The sequence below is a fragment of the Bos grunniens genome, chromosome 5, assembly GCF_055505025.1.
Source record: "Bos grunniens cultivar Pamir isolate PY7600 chromosome 5, Bosgru_T2T1.0, whole genome shotgun sequence".
NCBI lineage: Eukaryota > Metazoa > Chordata > Mammalia > Artiodactyla > Bovidae > Bos > Bos grunniens.
Window position 1 is genome coordinate 92,994,528 of NC_141169.1, and position 24,658 is coordinate 93,019,185.

The following is a 24,658-nucleotide window of genomic DNA, read 5'->3' on the forward strand; positions in this document are numbered from 1 at the left end:
GCAGGCAGATTCTTTATCAGCTGAGCCACAAGGGAAGCCCAAGAATGCTGGAATGGGTAGCATATCCCTTCTCCAGCAGATCTTCCTGAACCAGGAACTGAACTGGGGAGTCTCCTGCTTCACAGGCAGATTCTTTACCAACTGAGCTATGTTAGTTTCAAATGCACAACATAATGACCCATTATTTGTATATATTGTGTCTAATATCCTATTAGTCTGATTAGTATCCATCCCCATATGTATTTGTGTATTTTTTTCTTATGGTGAGGATTTTAAACATCTACTCTCTTATTGAATTTCAAAAATAAAACTCATCCCCATGACTTATTTAATTTATAACTGAAAATTTGTCCCTTTGACCCACCCCCACCCATTTTCTCCACCCTCCATCCCTTGTCTCTGGGAACCACCAGTCTGTTCTCTGCATCTATGAGATTTGTTGTTTTATGTTGTTGAGATCTTTAGTAGAGGGGAGATTAAATATATCTGGGTGTGTGCATGCATGCCAAGTCACTTCAGTTGTGTCCAACTCTTTGCAACCCTATGGACTCTAGCCTACCAGACTCCTCTGTCCATGGGGATGCTCTAGGCAGGAACACTGGAGTGCCATGCCCTCCTCCAGGGGCCTTCCCAACCTAGGGATCAAACTTGTGTTTGTTATGTCCCTTGCATTGGCAGACGGGTTCTTTAGAGCCACGTGGGAAGCCCATATCTGGATGGACCAGGGTGAATATGAAGGACTTGAACTTGATGGGTACTAAAATTTCAATTGAAGAAATACTCTTGCTCTTTTTTAAAAGAAGAAATGCATATGCTTCACAGTGTTCTTTCAACATATGCTGGTTCATGTCTATAAATCACTCTTCTTGCACACACATTTTTAGATCTCAACAAAGGATGAGAGACACACATACACAAAATGTATATATAATAACAATGATAATTTCTTGTTAAACAGTTTTTGCTTCACCAGTCTCATATTCCCATAATAGATATTTTGTTGTGGTACTTTTAGAAAAGAACATTCTTTTAACTTTGATTTTCATCATAGCCATGCACCACAGCTATAAAATATGAAATATATGTGCATCAATCATATTAAGCTCAAGGGTGAAAGTTCCTAACTTTTAAAGTCTCCAAAAGTCATGTGAATGTCCCTTCAAATCCTTTGCCTGAGAAAGGTCAGTCCTGCTCTAAAAGTAGAAACAGTTAAGTCACAAGTAGTCTCAGACTTTTCAACCTCTGTTCTGTCATTAGGATAGAAATGCTGAAGTTTTAAGATGACCTTCTGCTAATATAGTAAGAGCTTCTTCAGGTCGGAGGGCAAGAGTCAGTATTAGAAAGTCAAATCATATAACATTTTTAAATTATGATAAAACCTTATGAATTTTAGAATATGCTCTTCTATATGTGGATTTGTAGCTGTTTTACTTTATTACATATTATTTGTATTATTACACATGTCTTATATGAAATAACATGTACGTTATTCCATGATCTGCCCCATGTCTATTTGTATGTCATCAAATATAAATTCTCCCTCTTGATTTACTATATCAAGTAATGTGAGTTCTCAATTCCTCAGACAAACCAAATATGCAGAATGGCCCATCATGCCATCTCTCCCACGCTCACTGTGTAAAGTACAACTGAGGAGCATCCCACTCCATCAAACAGACACATTGTCTTCTGACTACTGAGTACACTTGGACAGACATTACTTTGGGAACTGGCAAGCATATATAAATGGTGGGCACATCTCTGTTTAAGATGCATTAATTGGATAAATGAGTCTCATTAGGTCTGCATAAGCATCTCGTTTACTTGGGCCTTCTCAAGGTGTTATAGCACCTTGAGAAATGCTTTCCAGTTGTGTTGTAGCCACTACCATCTGCTTCAGGATCACCTAGGGTACATGTTAAAATGCATTTGAAGGGATGGGGATGAAGTAGAAAAGAATAGCTTTATTGCTTTGCAAAGAGGACCACAGCAGGCTAGTACCCTTAAAACTGTGTGTCCCTGGGGGTAAAACGATTCCTGCAGGCCAACCTTCACAGAAATTCTTACTGAGTAGGTTGGGTTGTAGCCCTGGGAACTGCACATTAGCAATGTTTAGCTGCACCTAGGTGGTTGGATCCCTACTTAAGAGAAAATAATCTTTCCAGGTATAATCTTGGCTTGAGATGGTAAATGTACTGCATGGAAATTTATAAGGCCTTTAATCCAAAAGCCAGCAAAAGTTGCACTTACACTGTCATTGGGATGTGTTATCCATATCTTTTGTCATTTTAAATATATGAGTAGACCCTGTAGAAACACTCATAATCCAGGACTCAGAGCGAATGATTGCTTGTTTGTAATTGTGTCTTTTGATATATTTTTGCCTTTAGCTAAAAGACTAGAAGAACAGGAAAATCTCTCAGCCTATCATAGGAAACTGGAGGCTTGGAGAATCATAAGTTTCCTAAATTAAGGAAAAAGAACTGTGAAATCATAATAAGTTGCACTTCTTCAGTGCTTACTTCTATGCGTTAATTTATTCCAGTATCTGTCCCTTGACAGAATTAATCTTATTATACCCCTTTTATATGTGAAACTGACATGACAAAAGGTTAAGAAAAATTTCCAAGTTTATATAATTATAATTGGTAGGTGCTGAGAATTACGTTTAATCTCTTAACCTCTACACTTTATTTTGCAGAAAAGAGTTTATTGATTTCTAGTTTATGTTTCATAGTCATGTGATAGAAACTTCAAGAGATATAGTATATACTATATAAAATATAGTATATTTTTAAGGATATTTTAAAAATATCCTTATTTTTTACTTCCAATTTTTTTATTGAAGTGCAATTGAATTACTATGTTGTGTTAATTATTGCTCTACATCAAAGTGACTCACTTATACATATATGTACATTCTTAACCTCTATACAATTTTTTTGAATCTTCAATTGTCTCAGAGGTCATTTTATGAACCAAGGCATACTACTGAGACTGCCCTGCTGTAGAAAAGGTCAACTTTACCAGCATGCTTTCTGTAAACTACTTAAAAGGACATTTTCTAACCACAGATCATATACTTTCTGTAGAACAGAGATGTTGCTCATTTGAAATGACATTAATGGTTTTTCTTTTTTTTCCCAAGTCTTGTCAATCTACAAGATAGAGGACTTGATAACATTAGGAATCTGAATCTGCTAGAATTAAAGCTGGGAGAGACTTTGGTTCTAAACATGGTGGTCTGTATTCACAGAAGCCACATTAAGAAGAACTCATGACACTTGCCAACAGCCAAATCTAGTATATGAATTAATTGGGAATTTGGCTCAAATATAAACATGCTCTGAATAGAGAAGGCAAAAACTGGATCATAAATTACATATATCAGAGGTAAGGCCAGAAGCAGGAGTGTTTTTAAAAAGTCAGCAGTTTACAGGAAAAAGGAAATGGGATGCCTGATGCAAAATAGGCAGGAAAAATGGGAAGGTGTAAGTAAGATTAGAAATGTTTATAATTAGTCTTTAAACAATGGATTCTGGAATTTATGCATATTCTTTGGCTCTCCTGTGTGTGTGTCAGAGATGTGTGTATGTGCTCAGTCTTGTCTGACTGCGATCTCATGGACAGTAACCTGCCAGGCTCCTCTGACTATGGAATTTTCCAAGCAAGAACAGTGGAGTGGGTTGCCATTTCTTCCTCCAGGGAATCTTCCCGACCCAGAGATTGAATCCGTATCTCTTATATCTCCTGCATTGGCAGGTGGATTCTTTTGAGTCTGAGCCACTTGGGAAGCCTGTACTAAGCTGGAATGGGGACTTCCCAGGTGGCACTAGTGGTAAAGAATCTGCCTGCCAATGCAGGAGATGCAAGAGACCCAGGTTTGATCTATGGTTGGAAAGAGTCCCTGGAGTAGGGAATAGCAACCCACTCTAGTATTCCTGCCTGGAAAATTCCATGGGTGGAGAGACTTGATAGGCTACAGACCATGGGTCCATAAAGAGTTGGACAAGACTGAGCACAATGATAAATGACTCCTGTTAAAAACCATAGACTTGCAGTTCTCTATTCTTACAAAATTAAGATACTCAATATAAATTAAACTGTAAATATTACAAAACATTTGAAGAGCAAAATATAAAGACTAATTTACTGGGCTCTAAGATTTTTTTAGATCAACTAAATCTCATTAGTATTAGATCTAAATGTATCTAAATCTCTTCATAGATATATTTGAATTATTTGGATATGAGTTAAAATGACTAAGAGAAGAAGGAAAGAGCAATTAATTTCTTAAGTCCATATCTTAGGCTTTATGATACTGCACTGAGAATATTTAAGGGTTACACTTCTAAACTAGTGTTTGCCACAAACTAGAATTTAAGTCAGAGAATAGAATTAATTACTGTAATTTTGGGATCTGTCATTATTCTAATGCTCTTACATGGAAAAAATATTGAAATACTTCTCTTAACTTTAAATTCAGTCACACACAGAGGTTTTGATGGTGATCACAATGATGATAATTACAACTGAAGGGATGATTAAAACATGTAGATGAAACAGGTAAGTATTAGACTTTTATCTTTCTGCAGAAGAAAATTTGACCACATTATTTCCAAAACTGAATGCCTTAATGAGTAAGATTAATATATACGTTACCACAGTACTTTAATGAACCTTTTGATTTCAGTGGTGAGTACAGTCATAGGAATATTTCAGATCTCTGTGTGAATGACTAGTACATTTCTGAAAAAACATTCTGTCATAAAATAACAATGGCAGCACTTTTTTTAATTCTTTTTTTTTTGTTTGAAAATGACAATTTAAAAAGTAACCATCTATAGAACTTTAATCAAAAATACTATATAAACTAAGACAGTCATACCATGTCCCATTTGCTGGATGTTTCTTCTTTGCCCCTCCATTTTTCTCTACATTGTTCTGTGCCTTGAGATATTGACTACTGGCTTGCTTTATGCCCTCTAGCTTTTGGTTGGGTTACATTGTCAGTTCAGTCGCTCAGTTGTGTCTGACTATTTGCGACCCCATGGATGGCAGCACACCCAGCCTCCTGTCCATCATCAGCCTTCGGAGTTTACTCAACCTCTTGTCCATTGAGTCGGTGATGCCATCCAACCATCTCAATCTTTCCCAGCATCAGGGTCTTTTCAAATAAGTTAGTTCTTTGCATCAGGCGGCCAAAGTTTTGGAGTTTGTTTGGGCATCAGTTCTTCCAATGAATATTCAGGACTGATTTCCTTTAGCATGGACTGGTTGGATCTCCTTGCTGTCCAAGGAACTCTCAAGAGTCTTCTCAAAACCACAGTTCAAAAGCATCAATGCTTTGGTGCTCAGCTTTCCTTATAGTCCAACTCTCACATCCATACATGACTACTGGGAAAACTGTAACTTTGTAGTCAAAGTTGGACCTTTGTTGGCAAAAAAATGTCTCTTCTTTTTAATAAGCTGTCTAGGTTGGTCATAACTTACCTCCCAAGGAGTAAGCGTATTTTAATTTCATGGCTGAGGTCACCATCTACAGTGATTTTGGAGCTCAAAAAAATAAAGTAAACCACTGTTTCTACTGTTTTCCCATCTATTTCTGACTCTAGGTGAGTGATCACACCATCATGGTTATATGGGTCATGAAGATCTTTTTTGTGTAGTTCTTCTGTGTATTATTGGCACCTCGTCTTCGCATCTTTTGCTTCTGTTAGGTCCATACCATTTCTGTCCTTTATTGTGCCCATATTTGCATGAAATGTTCCTTTGGTATCTCTAATTTTCTTGAAGAGACCTCTAGTCTTTCCCATTTATTGTTTTCCTCTATATCTTTGCATTGATCACTGAGGAAGGCTTTCTTCTCTCTCCTTGCTATTCTTGGGAACTCTACATTCAAATGAGTATATCTTTCCTTTTCTCCTTTGCTTCCAGTGCAGCACTGGACAAACTGTGAAGAGACACCCCATGTCTGCTGCTCAGTGGTAGAGCAGCAGCTGTGCGGTGCTGAAGCAACTGTGAGGAGATACCTCATGTCCAAGGACAGAGAAACCTCAGCAAGATGGCAGGCACTGGAGCAATGGCTACGTGGGGCTGGAGTGACTTTGAGGAGATACCACATGCCCATGGGCAAAGGAGAAGGCCCAGCAAGATGGTAGGAGAGGAGAAATCACATTTAGAATCAAATCCCAAACCCACCAGAGACGCTCAGAGGGCTAAAACATACCTTGTGCACACCAGGATCCAGAGACCCCAAAGAGGCTGAGACAGAACTGTGTTTGGGTGTCTTCTGAGGAGATACAGGTCAGCAGTGGACTGCTGTGGGGACAGGGGCTCTGGGTCTAGTAGACCTGGGTGTGGCATAAGTCCTCTTGGAGGAGGTTGCCATTAACCCACCGTAAGCTGGCAGAACTGACACAGGACTGGGGAAACAGACTCTGAGAGGGCACAAACAGAACCTTGTGCATACCAGGACCCAGGAGAAAGGAGGAGTGGCCTCACAAGAGGCTGACCCAGACTTGCCCATGAGCGTCCAGGAGTCTGGCAGAGGTGTGGGTCAGCAGTGGTCTGCTTCAGGGTTGGGGGCATGGAGTGTAGCAGTGAGTGCATGGGGCCTTTTGAAGGAGGTGGCCATTATCTTCATTACCTCTACCATAGTTTGGCCTCAGATCAAATAACAGGGAGGGAACACAGCTCGACTTCAACAGAAAATTGGATTAAAGATTTACTGAGGATGGCCCCACCCATCAGAATAAGACCCAGCAACTCAGATGGTAAAGAGTCTGCCTACAATGCAGAATACCTGGGTTCGATCCCTGGGTTGGGAAGATCCCCTGGAGAAGGAAATGGCAACCCACTCCAGTGTTCTTGCCTGGAAAATCCCATGGACAGAGGAGCCTGGTAGGCTAAGTCCATGGGGTCGCAAAGAGTTGGACACGACTGAGCGACTTCACTTTACTTCACTTTCCCCCTCCTTAAGTCTCTCCTGTTCAGGAAGCTTCCATAAGCCTCTTATCATTCTCCATCAGAGGGCAGACAAACAGAAAACCACAATCACAGAAAACTAACCAATCTGATCACATGGATCACAGCCTTGTCTAACTCAATGAAACTATGAGCCACACCTTGTAGGGCCACCCATGACGGATGGGTCATGGTGGAGAGTTCTGATAAAACGTGGTCCACTGGAGAAGGGAATGGCAAACCACTTCAGTATTCTTGCCTTGAGAACCACATGAACAGTATGAAAAGGCAAAAAGATAGGACACTGAAAGATGAACTCCACAGATTGATAGGTGCCCCGTGGAGATCAGTGGAGAAAAAACTATAGAAAGAATGAAGAGATGGAGCCAAAGCAAAAACAGCACACAGTTGTGGATGTGACTAGTGATGGAAGTCTGATGCTGTAAAGAGCAATATTGCATAGGAACCTGGAATGTTAGGTACATGAATCAAGGCAAATTGGAAGTGGTCAAACAAGAGATGGCAAGAGTGAACATTGACATTTTAAGAATCAGTGAACTAAAATGGGGACCGGAATGGGTGAATTTAACTCAGATGACCATTATATCTACTACTGTGGGCAGGAATCCCTTAGAAGAAATGGAGTAGCCATCATAGTCAACAAAAGAGTCCAAAATGCAGTACTTGGATGCAGTCTCAAAAATGACAGAATGATCTCTGTTCATTTCCAAGGCAAACCATTCAATATCACAGTAATCCAAGTCTATGCCCTGACCAATAATGCTGAAGAAGCTGAAGTTGAACGGTTCTATGAAGAACTACAAGGCCTTCTAGAACTAACACCCCCCAAAAAGATATCCCTTTCATTATAGGGAACTGGAATGCAAAAATAGGAAGTCAAAAGATACCTGGAGTAATGGGCAAATTTGGCCTTGGAATACAAAATGAAGCAGGGCAAAGGCTAATAGAGTTTTGCCAAGAGAACACACTGGTCATAGCAAACACCCTCTTCCAACAACACAAGAGAAGACTCTACACATGGACATCACCAGATGGTCAATACTGAAATCAGATTGATTATATTCTTTGCAGCCAAAGATGGAGAAGCTCTATACTGTCAGCAAAAACAAGACCAGGAGTGGACTGTGGCTCAGATCATGAACTCCTTATTGCCAAATTCAGACTTAAATTGAAGAAAGTAGGGAAAACCACTAGACCATTCAGGTATGACTTAAATTAATTCCCTTAGGACTATATAGTGGAAGTGACAAATAGATTTAAGGGATTAGATCAGATAGACAGAGTGCCTAAAGAACTATGGACAGAGGTTCATGATATTGTACAGGAGGCATTGATCAAGACCATCCCCAAGAAAAATAAATGCAAAAAGGCAAAATGGTTGTCTGAAGAGGCCTTACAAACAGATGTGAAAAGAAGAGAAGCAAAAGTCAAAGGAGAAAAGGAAAGATCCATTGTAGTAAATTATAGTAAATTGAGAGGTGATAGTCCAGTGTTACTTTCTGCTGGTAACTTTGGCTTGGCTATATTACTCTACAAAGATCAGAAATCTTGTTAGGTAGTGCTGTACAAGCAGCTTTCTTGCCAGCTTCTTATGACCACTCTCTTTTCTTATGCCTTCGGGTTTACGTGGAGTAAGTGTCCCCAGATTTTTTTTTCCCCCTTAGATACTACACCATTCTTTGTTGTTTCCCCTAAATCCTGTAAGTAGTATCTTTACTAATACGTCTTAAGTCATCTATGTTTAATATTGCATATATTTTAATGAATTAGATAAATAGAAGTTGAAGAGAAAATTAGTAAATTGGAATATAGATCTGACAGAGCTACATAGAATACTGCATGGTCTGCAAAGACTAAAAAGGAAATACATGAAATGTTGGTTATATGTCATAGTACATCCAAAGAGAATGCTAAAACATATCCAGTTGAGTTCTAGAAGAATAAAATAGAAAGTTGAGAGGCTATAATTAAATAAATATTAGATTGAGGGCTTTATATACTTGAACAAAAACACAGAAATCCTAAATAAAAAGAAGTTAAACAAAATACATGCACAAACACATGATCATAAAACTGAAAATAGCAAATGCAAGATAAAGATCCTAGAGGAAAAAAAGTAAACAAGCAAGTAGAAATTACCTTCAGAGTCTGACAGTAGCGATAGCAACAATGAAAGGCAAAAGAAAATGGAATTATCATTTCAGAGGGCAAATACATACCAACCAACATATTCAAAGAAATTTTCTTTCAATAACAAGAGATAAGTAAAGACAATTTCACACAAAATAAGCATAGAGCTTACTTCCACTAGATTATCACTAAAGAAATTTACAAAGATGTAATTTCAGAAGAAGGAATTTATTCTATGGGGGAAATCTGAAATATAATTGACAACAGTGAACATTTGTATGATGAGGATAAATTTTTAAAAAATGACTTGGGCTATAGAAACTGATGATAGTAATGCCATGTGATTCTAAAGATTAAGGAACAGAATTATATTACTGATATCATTATTGTGAGATTTAAAAGATGTAGGGTTTACAAAAGTTCATATTATATTTTTGGGCTCTCCTGGTGGCTCAGATGGTAAAGAGTCTGCCTCAATGTGGGAGACCTGAGTTTGATTCTTGGGTGGAATATCCCCTGGGGAAGGAAATGGCGACCGACTCCAGTATTCTTGCCTGGAAAATCCCATGGATAGAGGAGCTTGGCAGGCTACAAAGAGTTGGACATTTAGACTGAGAGACTAACACATTATAGTTTTACCTAAAAAAAGTATTTTAAAAGGGTATTAGTCCCATAATTAGATTCCTTTCATCATAAGTATATTTGGTTCCCATATGTTTTATTTTTAGCTTGTCTTATAATTTACCTTCAACTTTATTTTTGGTAATGTATCCATTTTCTATTTTGGTATTCTGTGTGAGATATTTTAGTCCTGGATTTGAACCAATGCAGTAGTTTGAGGATGTAAATCTTGATTTCTTATGTTTGGATGTATTCAAAATGATTGAAACTCATAATCTAATTATGTCTTGTGTCATTTTAAAAATAAAAACTTCACCCCCAAAATAAAATTTGATTACTTAGAAAGGTTTTAAAAACTGGTGATTTGGAGCACAAGTTCAGCTACAGAATTTTAGCTTGTTTTTTTCTAACTTTGTGCTTGAGTGCCTTTAAAAGGGGGTAGGCATTCACTCCTCAGTTAACCATCACTGGCAGAACCCCTTTTTGCTTTATCTCAGCCTATTTCATATCATTTCGCACATTTGTTTTACTTGCCTAATACTTAAATGCATTTGAATTCTTGATTGGTGACTTTCAAGATGGCAACTATCTGAAAAATATGTACTCCAGCTTATGAAATTTTGAAAATTTTATAAATGTACGTTCCATTTTCTAAGAAAATCCAAAGTGTAATATTAATGGCAAAATTTGTTGAAAACATATATTTGCTGAATTTTGAAGTGTGATCATGGGCTAATTATTTAATCCTTCCCAGAATCTTCTTAGCATGCATAAAATACGCATAATAATTGCCCTGTCCATTTCATATAGCATACTATATAGATTTCTATTACCAATGTTTTTGCCCTAAGATGTCTGATATGTACTTAAGAAGGTTAGAAGTCATCACTCCTAACAAGTAATAAGCTGAACAAACTAAAACATCAACAACTTTTCTTAGATCCGTCAGAAGGATAACGTCACAGGGCAAACCAATGCATCAAAATTAAAGAGACAGGAAAACAGAGAATCACAGCTTATCAGAATGGAAACCAGCAAGCCGAACCTCTGGAGACCAGCACCTGGATAGAAAAACCTGAACTGTAACTAAAGAATTGTGGAAGCTCACTGTGGACAAGTGTGACAGTGAAAATATCCAGGAGAACCCAGTCATAAGGAAGCCCCTATACTTTTGTGAGTTTTACTCTCAGAAGATCTATCAGATACTTACACTATGTACCCAAGGAAAAAAAAAAAAAAAACAGAAACAAAACCCTTATGGCAAGAGGAAAGGACAAGGAAGCATTTTGAAACATGCTGGATCATTCTCTTCTTCTTAACAAGGCCTGCCCTTAGAAGAAAACTATTTTACCAGAACCTGACCTGGAAAGAAAAGGACTTCAAGGGATAATAATTAAGGGGTATAGAGGAACTATAAGTGGAACCATTTTTCGTGAACATTTTAGAATAAATATATCATTGAAAAATAAAACATCTCTCCATAGAGACCATCTAAAAAACTATTTCACATTCATATCCAGTCACTCCTGTTTTCCCTTTTTTAATGCTCAGTAATGTCACTAATATCTTATACAATATGTTTCTTACTTAATAAATTGAATGGCTATTAAGATAATCAATTTACTCTCAAATAGAATATATCTTGAATTTAAATGATCTTTTCTTTTCGGGTTTTCCCACTCCTGTTAATATCCCGGTGTTACAGACCTGAAAGCTTTTTTATTATCCTCAGTCCATTCTTTTTCTGCAAACAAATTTTCACAAATATTTCTCAGAATTTCTCATTCATTTTCATTTCCATTGATTAGCTCCAGGTTTATTACTATCTATGGTATTCTGAACATCTTTGAACATCTTTTGTTTCTGTATATTAATTAAAGGCTTCCCTGGTAGCTCAGTAAGTAAAGAGTCTGCCTGCAGTTCAGGAGACCCAAGTTCAATCCCTGGGTCAGGAAGATCCATTGGAGAAGGAAATGGCAGCCCACTCCTATATTCTTGCCTGGTGAATTCCATGGACAGAGGAGCTAATTCTGTTCAGATTCAACAAGACTTGATTGAAATATTAAAGCTTACTTGTTATCACTGATAATTGAAAAATAGAGCACCACAGACTGAGGGCTATGCTTAGCTGGGATGGAGGTGGATATGTGAATTGTAGCTACATAAACTAGACCCTGAGAAGCAGCTGGCTTGTCTAGGCCTGAAGTCTACTGGAGAACTACTGCTTAACTTTAATCCTCCAAATGGTCACTATGACAATTTAAAATCTTGGGGACAGTGAAGAGTGAGAACAAATCCAGGCTTTTGGGAACCAGGCTAATGGTAGAAATGGTTTTTAAAAATGTGTCCATGTAGAGCAAAAAACAAAACAAGGCACTGATAATGTGAAAAAAAAAAAACAGTTTCTTGAGAAAGACAATTGTTAACTCTGTTCCTTTATGATTGTATTGTATTTTCAAATATTCCTATAACAAAATACAGTTCCCTCTGCAGCTTGTATGGAGCATAGCTAAATAATGTCATCATTGACTAAGGAAAACAAATCCAAGAATAAGGACCATGAGACTGCACAGATTTGCAAAAGGAAATTCTCTTTCAGATTCTCATGAGAAGTTTTCTCTTCTCAGCTGGAGTTCCTTTGGGAAAAACTTAATTATGAGTGACACAGCACAAATATTTGCTTAGGTAAATAAATAATGTCTATCAGAAACAAAGGATCTCTCTGTAATGGAAGTTATAATAAGTTGGCTATGTATATCTCATCTATTAAAAGTAAAAATTCAGCAATTAACCTTGGTTTGATTGTGAACTCTCAAAATTGTCAAACAACAAATCAGTGAATGACAAGTGTAAGCCTGATATAGGGTAACGTGCTGTGTGTTATAGGACTATTGTTGCTGATCAGTTGCTAAGTCATGTTCGATTCTTTTCGACCCCATGGATTGCAGCACATCAGGCCTCCCTGTCCCTCACCATCTCCCAGCATTTGCCCAAATTCATGCCCATCGAATTGGTAATGCCATCCAAGCAACTCATCCTCTGCCTCCCTCTTCTCCTTTTGCCTCCAGTCTTCCCCATCATCAGGGTCTTTTCCAGTGAGTTGACTGTTCACAGCAGGTGGCCTAAGTATTGCAGGGCTATAATTTGTTTTTAAATTTGATTTCTGTTACATTTTTGGTTTTGGTGCATAGCACTAACAAAACTGATTTAAAAAATCAGTTTCACAAATTTTAAGAACAAGAATCATTTAGCTTTGAGGTAAAATATCTTACTCCAATCTACTCCAATTGGAGTAGAAAGAACACTGGGATTATGTATAAAAGAAATGGTATAGCTTAAATTCTAACTTCTACTTACTAAGAATATTTCTCTGGGTTGCATACTTACAATCCCCTCTGAGTCTCAGTGTGCATGCCTATAAGCTGGAAAGAATGCAATCTGTAATACCTATTCATGCAGTTATTAAAGTAAGCAGAAATATTTTACCTAATATGTTTTTTAGAATTTCCAAAACCTACGGCACTTTGGCTTAACAAACCATCTTAAAAACCAAGTGTGGGGTAGGAGGGAGGCTCAAGAGGAAGGGAATAGGTGTGTACTCATAGATGATTCACATTGTTGTACAACAGAAACTATCACGACATTATAAAGGAATATCCTTCAATTAAAACAAAAATAAACCAAATGTGGAAAATTTTGTGCAAACAGTTATCTCTCTTCTCCAGAGATCCAAGCGAATGTTTTCTCAAAAAATCTTTCATATATCAATTTGAAATCTGTTTTGTAAGAAAAACACTCACACACAGAAACAAACAACAACAAAAACTTAACTTTGTTCTGAAAATCTATAGATAAGACAAACCGCAGGTTCCACCAGCTGTGTCTTCTCTCACTAGCGTTAGACTTGTATAGCCAGCTCAGTCCTGGACAGCCCCAAGGGTCTCTTCAACTTAACATGTCTAAAAATGGAAGCATCTGCCCCTTCAAACTGCTTCTCAGAGTGAATTTTTCTTGTTGTTGTTCAGTTGCTAAGTCATGTCTGACTCTCTGTGACCCCATGGACTGTAGCCTGCCAGGCTCCTCTGTCCAAGGCAAGAACACTGGAGTGAGTTGCCATTTCGCCCTCCAGGGAATCTTCCTGGATCGGGGATTAAACCCATGTTTCCTGCATTAGCAGTCAGATTCTTTACCACTGAGCCACCAGGGAAGCCTCATAGTGAAATTAAACAACAAAAACCTGTTAATGACACCACCCTCAACCTAACCATTTAAATCAGAAATTAATACTCATCTAAGGTTTACTCTCCCTTCTTCATACTATCTCTGTAGATTTTCTGATTTTTGTTGGCTGTATATTGATATTTCTCAAAACAACATTCCCTTGATTTCATTGCTACTTTAATTCAGAACCTTTGAAAATATAAGATGGCCTTTTAAGAAGTGTTCCTGCTTCTACTTCTTCAGCTTCTCTTACCTCCTTTATTTAGTGTTACCAAACTATTTTATATTACTTCCCAGAGTGGAGTATAAATAATAAAAATAAATAATATATATAAATAAAGAAATATAGGTGATTACTCTCCTACTTAAAAATTCTGGATAACTATGTGTACAGGATAATGTCTTTAGCATACCAGATAAAGTCACCCAGAATTCTCCTTGTGTTTCATTTATTTTTTATTGGATTGTAGTTGCTTTACAATGTTGTGTTAGCTTCTGCTGTACAGCAAAGTAAATCAACCATACATACACATATATCCCCTCTTCCTTGGATTTTGTTCTCATTTAGGTCACCACAGAGCACTGAGTAAAGTCTTCTGTGCTATATAGTAGGTTCTCATTAGTTATCTATTTTATGTAAGTATCAATAGTGTATATACGTCAATCCCAATCTCCCAGTCCATCCCACACCTGCTCCTCCTGGTATACATGCATTTGTTCTCTGTATTTGTGTCTCTATTTCTGTTTTGCAAATAAGTTCATCTATACCATTTTTCTAGAGTCCACACATACGCATTAATATATATCTGTTTTAATCTTTTTGACTTACTTTACTCTATATGACAGGCCCTAGGTCCAACCATGTCTCTGCAAAAGGCACAATTTCCTTCTCTTTTATGGCTGAAAGTGAAAGTCATTCAGTTGTGTCTGACTCTTTGCGACTCATGTCCATGGAATTCTCCAGGCCAGAATACTGGAGTAGGTATTATACTGGTAGCCGTTCCCTTCTCCAGGGAATCTTGCCAACCCAGGGACTGAACCCAGGTCTTACACACTGTAGGTGGATTCCTTACCAGCTGACCACCAGGGAAGCCTTTTATGGCTGAGTAACATTTGATTGTATATAGATACTACATCTTCTTTATATACCCAGGGAAAACCATAATTCAGAAAGATACATGCACCCCCGTGTTCTTTGAAGCACTATTTACAAAAGCCAGATCATGGAAGCAACTAAATGTCTCAATGTCTTTAAAAAAAAAACAAAACTATTTTACATAAGAATATAGCTGATTATATAAAGAAAGCTGAGCACCAAAGAATTGATGCTTTTGAACTGTGGTGTTGGATAAGACTCTTGAGAGTCCCTTGGACTGCAAGGAGATCCAACCAGCCCATCCTAAAGGAAATCAGTATTAAATATTCATTGGAAGGACTAATGTTGAAGCTGAAACTCCAATTCTTTGGCCACCTGATGTGAAGAGCTGACTTATTTGAAAAGACCCTGATGCTGGGAAAGATTGAGAGCAGGAGGAGAAGGGGATGACAGAGGATGAGATGGTTGGATGGCATCACCAACTCAATGGACATGAGTTTGAGTAAACTCCAGAGGTTGGTGATGGACAGGGAGGCCTGGCTTGCTGCAGTCCATAGGGTCGCAGAGTCGGACATGACTGGGCAACTAAACTGAACTGAACTGATAGCCGATTAACAATGTTATGATAGTTTCAGGTGAACAGAGAAGGGGCTCAGCCATACAAATACATGTATCCATTCTCCTTCAAAGTCCTCTCCCATCTGGACTGCCACAAAACATTGATCTTCTCCTTGTCTCTGAAATGAGCCTCAGCTCCCTCATCTTCATCCATTCTTTCCTCCCAAATAATGCAGAATTATTTCGGTGCCCAGTACCTCTCATCTACTTCCTACTTTCATGACTGTACTCAAGTTTTTCTCTGTAATACCTTCTCTACTGCTTTCCTACTTGTACTAATATGTGATTATTAACAATGTTGTAATCCACACATCAAATTTTGAAAGAGATGGGAATGTCAGACCACCTGACCTGCATCTTAAGATATCTATATGTAGGTCAGGAAGCAACAGTTAGAACTGGACATGGAACAACAGACTGGTTCCAAATAGGAAAAGGAGTACGTCAAGGCTGTATATAGTCAACCCTGCTTATTTAACTTATATGCAGAGTACATCATGAGAAACACTGGGCTGGAAGAAACACAAGCTGGAATCGAGATCGCCAGGAGAAATATCAATAACCTCAGATATGCAGATGACACCGTCGTTATGGCAGAAAGTGAAGAGGAACTAAAAAGCCTTTTGATGAAAGTGAAAGAGGAGAGTGAAAAAGTTGGCTTAAAGCTCAATATTCAGAAAACTAAGATCATGCCATCCGGTCCCATCACTTCATGGGAAATAGATGGGGAAACAGTGGAAACAGTGTCAGACTTTATTTTTTTGGGCTCCAAAATCACTGCAGATTGTGATTGCAGCCATGAAATTAAAAGATGCTTACTCCTTGGAAGGAAAGTTATGACCAACCTAGACAGCATATTAAAAAGCAGAGACATTACTTTGCCAACAAAGGTCTGTCTAGTCAAGCCTATGGTTTTTCCAGTGGTCATGTATGGATGTGAGAGTTGGACTATAAAGAAAGCTGAGCGCCAAAGAATTGATTCTTTTGAACTGTGGTGTTGGAGAAGACTCTTGAGAGTCCCTTAGACTGCAAGGAGATCCGACCAGTCCATCCTAGAGGCGATCAGTCCTGAGTGTTTATTGGAAAGACTGATGTTTAAGCTGAAATTTCAATACTTTGGTCACCTCAGTGAAGAGCTGACTCATTTGAAAAGACCCTGATGTTGGGAAAGATTGAAGGCAGGAGGAGAAGGGGACAACAGAGGACGAGATGGTTGGATGGAATCACTGACTCAGTGGAGATGAGTTTGAGTAAACTCCAGTAGTTGGTGATGGACAGGGAGGCCTGGTGTGCTATGGTCCATGGGGTCGCTAAGAGTCGGACATGACTGAGCGACTGAACCGAACTGACCAATGTTGTGGCATAAAGCCACATACATTTATTAATATCTTCTTACAGTTCCTCAGGTTGGAAGTCCAAAATCAATTTCAGTGGTTTGAAATCAATTTGTCCACAAGGTCCTGTGCCTCAGAGTCACAAGGGGGCAAGTACTTTCCTTGCTTCTCCAAGTTTTCAGTGGCTGTCAATTTCTTTGGCTTGTGGTTGCATTATTTCAATGTCTGCTTCCATGGTCCCACTATCTTTTCCTCTTCTAACCAATATCCCTCTGCCTCATTCTTGTAAGGATACTTGTGACTACATTTAGTGCTCATCTGGTAAAGAATTTGCCTACAGTGCAGGAGATCCCAGTTTTATCCCTGGATTGGGAAGATCCCCTGGAGAATGAATGGCTACCCACTGCAGTATTCTTGCCTAGAGAATTCCATGGACAGAGGAGACTGGTGGGCTACAGTCCATGGGGTCGCAAAGAGTCAGACTGGACTGAGCTACTAACACTTTGACTTCTTGAGTGATCATCTAGAGTAATATCAAGATTCTTCACTTAATCACAGCTGCAGGTACCCTTTTCCTGTACAATTTAACATTTACAGGTTCCAGAAGTTAATTAGAACTTGATATCTTTAGAGGCCATTATTCTATCGGTTGAGCTTCCCAGGTGGCTTAGTGGTAAAGAATCCACCTGCCAAAGCAGGAGACACAGGAGACATGGGTTCAATCCCTGGGTCGGGAAGATCCCCTGGAAAAAGAAATGGCACCCCACTCCAGTATTCTTGCCTGGGAAATCCCATGGACAGAGGAACCTGGCAGGCAACAGTTTATAGGGCAGCAATAGAGTTGGAAATGACTTAGTGACTAAAAAACAACATATATTATCATACTATACTAATTTAGCTATGTTTCTTTTATCTGTGCAGCTAAGGCACCTTATGTTTACGTAAATTTACATTTCATGTGTCGGGTTGGCCAAAAAGTTCATTTGGGTTTTTCCATAACATATTATGGAAAAAATCTGAGAGAATTTTTTGGCCAAATCAATATGAACATTCAGTTCAGTTCAGGTGCTCAGTCAAGTCCAATTCTGTGACCCTAAGATTGCAGAATGCCAGGCTTCCCTGTCCATCACCAACTCCCAGAGCTTGTTCAAATTCCTGTCCATCAAGTTAGTGATGCCATCCAACTATCTCATCCTCTGTTTTCCCCTTCTCCTTCTGCCTTCAGTCTTTCCCAGCATTATGATCTTTTCTAATATGAGCATTAGATCTTGCTTAAGGTGAAAGGAACGACCCAGTGGCTTAGTGGTAAAAAATCTGCCTGGAATGCTGGAGACACAAATTTGATCCCTGGGTCAGGAAGATCCCATAGAGGAGGGCATGGCACCCCACTCCAGTATTCTTGCTTGGAGAATTCCATGGACAGAGAAGTGTGGTGGACTATGGTCCATGGGGTGGCAAAAAGTCAGACACAAAGTCATTTAGTTAGCGACTAAACAACAACGTCTATACATGCTTATCTATTACTGTGAAATGTGATCTTATCACCATTAATACATCAGTCTTAATCTGAAAATTTTATTTTAATTTAGAATATTTATTTCTAAAGGGTAGTGAAAGTAATTGAGAAAATATGAGCAACATATCTTTCTCATATTTATATTGTTCAGCAATATTATTTCTGAAGAATATGGACTTGATCTGGCCTCCTGTTGGGGCAGCTCTGTTGCAAAAGAAAAACTGTTTTTGAAGACCACAGCCACTTTTGCAAATACTGACCAATTTCAAATGATTAAGAAAGAACTAACTAACATTTTAGCCAACATACAACTGCTGAGAAAAACTAAAGTAGCTTCAGAGATTTCTTGTGTTTGTGGAAAGAGGACATAATTTCTAGAAGAGACAAAAAGGGTGACTAGCTGAGTTGTAATTACTGTTAGCTATCCTATTTTAACTATTATGAACGTCGTGGGAAGCTAAAACCTTATGAAACAATAAACACCTCAAGAATAATTTAAAACAGTAAAAGAAATACTGAACCATTACCTTGAAAAGATAATTGCAATTATAAGTATACATGCTGAGAAAAATTAGCAAAGCCATTCAATTATTTAGTCTTACATATGCTTTGAAAACCCTTGAAAATTGGGGAGGTATTCATCATTTTTCTTTTACCACAAAAGGCCCATGCAATTTAGTTAATTACTACTATTACATATTGAATAAAACATTTCTTTAGTATATGATACCCAAGTGAAAGATTCTCTCTAAACGCTTGTTCTAAAAGTGATTTAGCTTTATAAAGGCATAACTGTCATAGGTCAATTATATTAATGATGTCAACTGACTTTTTAAATTGCTTGGGAATATAAAGATGAATATAAACATCTTTACCTTGTTTAGATGCAAGTTGTATACACACACCTATCATACAGAAAAATTATATATTATAAATATATTAATATATAAATGCTTATTGTAACATAGAACAGTAGTGGTTCATAAAGGTGAAGTTTATTATGATGAGGATTATGTTGAGTTGTAAAGTCTACTGTAAAAGTTATCAAACTTTATCTTTTTCTGTAAATTGAAATTAAAGTATAAGGTATTTCATTACAGTATCAACAAACAAGAAGGCACTCTTCTTCATAGTCACCATTATTCATTTTATCAGAAATTTTATACTGATAGTATTGCAATATCTTCATGATTTGTTTAGAGTAATGTCTGGATTAAATAATTTCTTTGGAAGAGGTTTTAGAGGATTTGTGATTGCAGAGGAATTGTTTTTGATCTCTGGCTGGGAATGTTATCTGTGTTAATTTTGCCATGATGAATTGCATAAAGTGCTTTGAGAAGGGAAAAAAGATAGAGCTTAGCAATCAAATGTTGTTGTTCTGTAAAATGTTACCTTTAGAGTCCTTACTTAATCCCGGTATAATATACAAATTTCCATATAGCTGTTTGAAAATATGGACTTTGTGAGATTAGGATATCATTTTCTTCTTCTTAAAAAAACCCACTACACTTCCATGGTGAATTTCCATATTAGCATGTAAAAGTATTCAGAAGTAATTCCATCTTAAAAATATTTGTTTCTTCTACGACTTCTACTCCTTAAGTAACTTGCATTATAATTAGAGGTAAGATGAGTACCTTGACTCTGATTTAAAATAATCCATTTGTATATGGATACTTACCGTGCTATGAATAAATCAACAAATGCACTCTCCTTGGTAAATAATCCCATGGGACTAACAGAACTGACACTTAAAAGTTCAGTTATGAAAAATCATTAAACTGGGTTTTTTCTCTTTGGATTTGGATTTGTTTTGTTTGTTTGTTTGTTTGTTTTTGCCTAGGAAGACTTTCCCTTCTTCAAGATTATTTGTAAGATTCCATATACATGTCAACTTGACCCTTTTCTAGTTTAATTTTCATGCTAAGATTTTTAATATTCATAATTTATTTTTCTGCATATGGGGTACAAACACAATTTATTAGTCAATGACTTTTTCTAAAAAATTTTATATCTGTACAGTTTAATGATAGCACATATTAAAAACTTTATATTCAATTTCTACACTTTAAATTTTCTTCTATTAATGAATATATCAGTCTAGTCCTAGTAAAATAGCATTTAATTATTTTTTGGTCTGATTTGGCTCATAAGAGATGTTTTTTATTATTTTGCCTAAAAATTTCCCAATTATTTGTGTATATTTCCTTTTCCAAAACAGGTTGTCCACTTTCAATTAAACCATCTTTGTTGGGATTCTAATAGTCATTATATTTTACTTTCAGATTAATTTGATAGTAATTACACCATTGAGTCTTTCTGTTTATATTTGTTTATATAGTCAAAACTTGCTTTATAATATTCAATAAAGAATGAGAATTCATAGTATAAATAGGATACATTCCCTTTTAGTTTTACTCTTCTTTGCATCCTTTTCCCCCTCAGTCTTTCTTTGTGAAAAGGACTGTATTTCTATTGTGTTAGAAGTTATTAATGATACTCACCTCATGAAGTTTCCCAAAGAATTAAATGCTGTACACCTGGAAAACACATTTTAAAATTGCTTGTTGCCGTCTCTGGGGTCGCACAGAATTGAACATGACTGAAGTGACTTAGCTTAGCTTAGCTTACTGTGTTAAACGCATGTTAGCTGCTATTTTTATTGTTGGAAACTATTGCTTTCGTTATGACTATCTTTTATCTGACCACCCTACTGAATGGCCTTAATGCATGCTAATAGTGTAGATAATAAAACTATATAGAAAACTATCATTTGTAGATAAAAATCATTTTGTCTCTTCTTTCTCATATGTGCTATTTCCTCATTGTGTTTGATAGGACTACTGGTTCTGTGCTAAAGAGTAACAGACAGTATCTTCTTTGTAGAGGAAAATCAGGAGCAATAATTATATAGACATTTTTTTATATTTGGATTTTTAAAAATTATAACCTTTATAATATTAAGAAATCCCCTATTTTTAGATTACAAAAGTCATTTTTTTAAAGTAACTGTTAAATTTCATGAAATGCTTTAGAAAGCATGTTACACATGTAGTTTTTCTCTTTTATCTTTGTAATTTATTAGAATAGTCTACCAAATGTCCTGGTGTTCACCCAATTTGACATTTTTAGAATATATTCTACTCGCTCATGATGCTTGGCTCTTTAAATAGATTTCTGGATTTGATTTGCTCTTACATTTAGGACCTGGGATCTGTATTCATAAGTGACATCGGTTATTTCTTTTTTCTTGGTGTGTCTGTGTATACCATTTATGTCTGGTTTGGGTTATGATAGACACAGAAATGGTCTTCCCTGGTGGCTCAGCAGGTAAAGAATTCTTCCTGCAATGTAGATGTGAGAGATGCAGTTTCAGCCCCTGGGTTGGAGATATTTCCCCTGGAGGAGAAAATGGCAACCCACTCCTGTATTTTTGCCTGAAAAATCCCATGGACAAAGGAGTCTGGCGGGCTACAGTCCAAGGGGTCACAAAGAGTCGGACATTACTGAGTACACACAGCAAAAAAACACAGAAATGAGTTGGGAATTATTTCATCTTTTCAAGATCTGGAACAGGATAATGTAGAACAAAGATACTCTCTCCCCTTGGATATTTGTTGTTATTCCATTACTGTGAATTTGAGGCTTTTGATGGAAATTATCCATCTACTCTTAATAGAAACTACAGAAAAATGAGATTAGCTGAGAAGGGCTGGTTAACCTAACTTTAGAGAAACAAAACTAAACAAAAATATAACAACATTCATGAATACCGGATATGTAATTGATTGCAATTGATTGCTTATTTTAGTGTTAAATGTCCATCTCTTATGACCAGAATCTGTCAGTACTTTGTTCATTGATAGATTTTTAGTACCGAGAATAGTGCCAAGCACATGCTGCTGCTGCTGCTAAATCGCTTCAGTCGTGTCCGGCTCTGTGCGACCCCATAGACGGCAGCCCACCAGGCTCCCCCATCCCTGGGATTCTCCAAGCAAGAACACTGGAGTGGGTTGTCATTTCCCTCTCCAATGCATGAAAGTGAAAAGTGAAAGTGAAGTCGCTCAGTCGTGTCCGACTCTTCGCGACACCATGGACTGCAGCCTACCAGGCTCCTCCATCCATGGGATTTTCCAGGCAAGAGTACTGGAGTGGGGTACCATTTAGTAGACCTTTAATAAATTTATGTTCATTAAATAAATGAATAAAGTAATAAATGCCTTTTGTTTGGTTGGGAATGGATGTTTCTTTAGGGAGATTTGAGAAAATTCTAGGTAGTATAATTGTCTTTCAGAATATTTTATTTTTAGCAACTTTATGTGATGCTGAAAAAATATATATGTATAGACACTCTGTTTCTTAGAAAAGTTTATGCATGATTATATTCTGTTTGAGAGTCCCTTGGACTGCTAGGAGATCTAACCAGTCAATCCTAAGATCAGTCCTGGGTGTTCATTGGAAGGACTGATGTTGAAGCTGAAACTCTAATACTTTGGCCACCTGATGCAAAGAGCTGACTCATTTGAAAAAACCCTGATGCTGGCAAAGATTGAGAGCAGGAGGAGAAGGGGACGACAGAGGATAAGATGGCTGGATGGCATCACCGACTCAATGGACATGGGTTTGGGGAAACTCCGGGAGTTGGTGACTGACAGGGAGGCCTGGCCTGCTGCGGTTCATGGGATCGCAAAGAGTCAGACATGACTGAGCGACTGAACTGACTAACTGACTGATATTCTCTTTGTTCAGGTTTATAAACTTCACTCTATTTCAATCCCATATTGCTTTCTTAACTAAATATACTTTGGGATCCAGTGGACATAGGGAAGAATCAGCTGCAATGAGAAAATGCCAATAACAACCTTCCATATGTTATTTTCGGTGTCATGCTTGTTATGAAGTTAAGTTGTTCCTTCCTATCACTAGATATATTAAACTTTCTAAAGACATAAATCAGAAATTTCTTAGGTAATTTCTCCCAAAAGAGGAAAGCCATTTAATTCTAAAGTATAATAAATCAGCTGGTAAACATCATTAAAAAATCATTCTTGTTACTTTTAATACAGTGGCATGGATTAAATAGAGAGCAGTGCTTATTTTAAAAATACTTTATAATTTGTAATAAAAGGGAAAATCTAAGTTATTCATCTGTTGCCTTGTTAATCCCACAAATCGTCATATTCCATCTTGCCTTTTTTTCTTTATGGAGTCTATTTCTTCTTTTAGAATAGACGCATCTCCCTGATCCCCAATCACTTTTTCTTCCCTCTCCATAGGTCCTGTTCATGTTTCAAACTTTACCTACTTTTTGAAGACTCTTCTATCTTCTCGTCTACTTTCTCCAGCTCTTCATCAAGGCTCCATTTTAGCAATGATAATATTTATTATAATTCTATTTCCATTTTTCCCCTAGTAGATTGTAGACTTTAACAGGGCAGAAAAATTTTTATTAAATAATTTAATTGTTGACCTATTTAATTAAACTCAATATAACCTTAACAAGGAGTACAGTTAATCAATGTTTATTAAATAAATGCATTTTTAAGAAGCATGTGTTTCTACAATAGACCCAGCCTAGAAATGAAACTTCTTTACCTGGGTCTTAAAATGTAGTCCACAAAGTTTGAATCATTCTCTTTTTGTTGTTGTACTCTTTTCTCAACTCTCAAATTTATACATATACAAATGAGGAGAAAGAAAGGGAAGAAAATATTAATAATTTGGATTCTTGGAATAGCAAGGACCATTGACAAAAAAAAAGGGTAACAGAGTGGTAATTGTGCATATCAGGTTTACCCTTTTATTTCATAGCAGGAGTGAATTATATCAGAACAGCCCTTCCAAATGTTCTTTTTTTAAATGTCTTTTTCCTAATTATAAAGTATTACATAAGGGCTTTCCAGGTGGCACTAGTAGTAAAGAACCTGCCTGCCAATGCAAGAGGTATAAGATATGTGAGCTTGATCCCTGGGTCAGAAAGAGCTGGTGGAAGAGGGCATGGCAACCCACTCCAGTATTCTTGCCTGGAAATTCCCATGGACAGAGGAGGCTGGCAAGCTACAGTCTATAGGGTCGAAAAGAGTCGGACACAACTGATGCAACTTAGCACACAGGCACATCTCACTTTGTCTTTCA

The 24,658-nt window shown here is 37.3% G+C and overlaps 1 protein-coding gene across 1 annotated transcript in view; it reads right to left on the reverse strand.

Annotated features, from left to right (window-relative positions):
• PIK3C2G (phosphatidylinositol-4-phosphate 3-kinase catalytic subunit type 2 gamma) overlaps positions 1–24,658 on the reverse strand; it is a 651,449-nt gene that overhangs the window by 578,744 nt on the left and 48,047 nt on the right. The gene's annotated exons all lie outside the window — the stretch shown is intronic.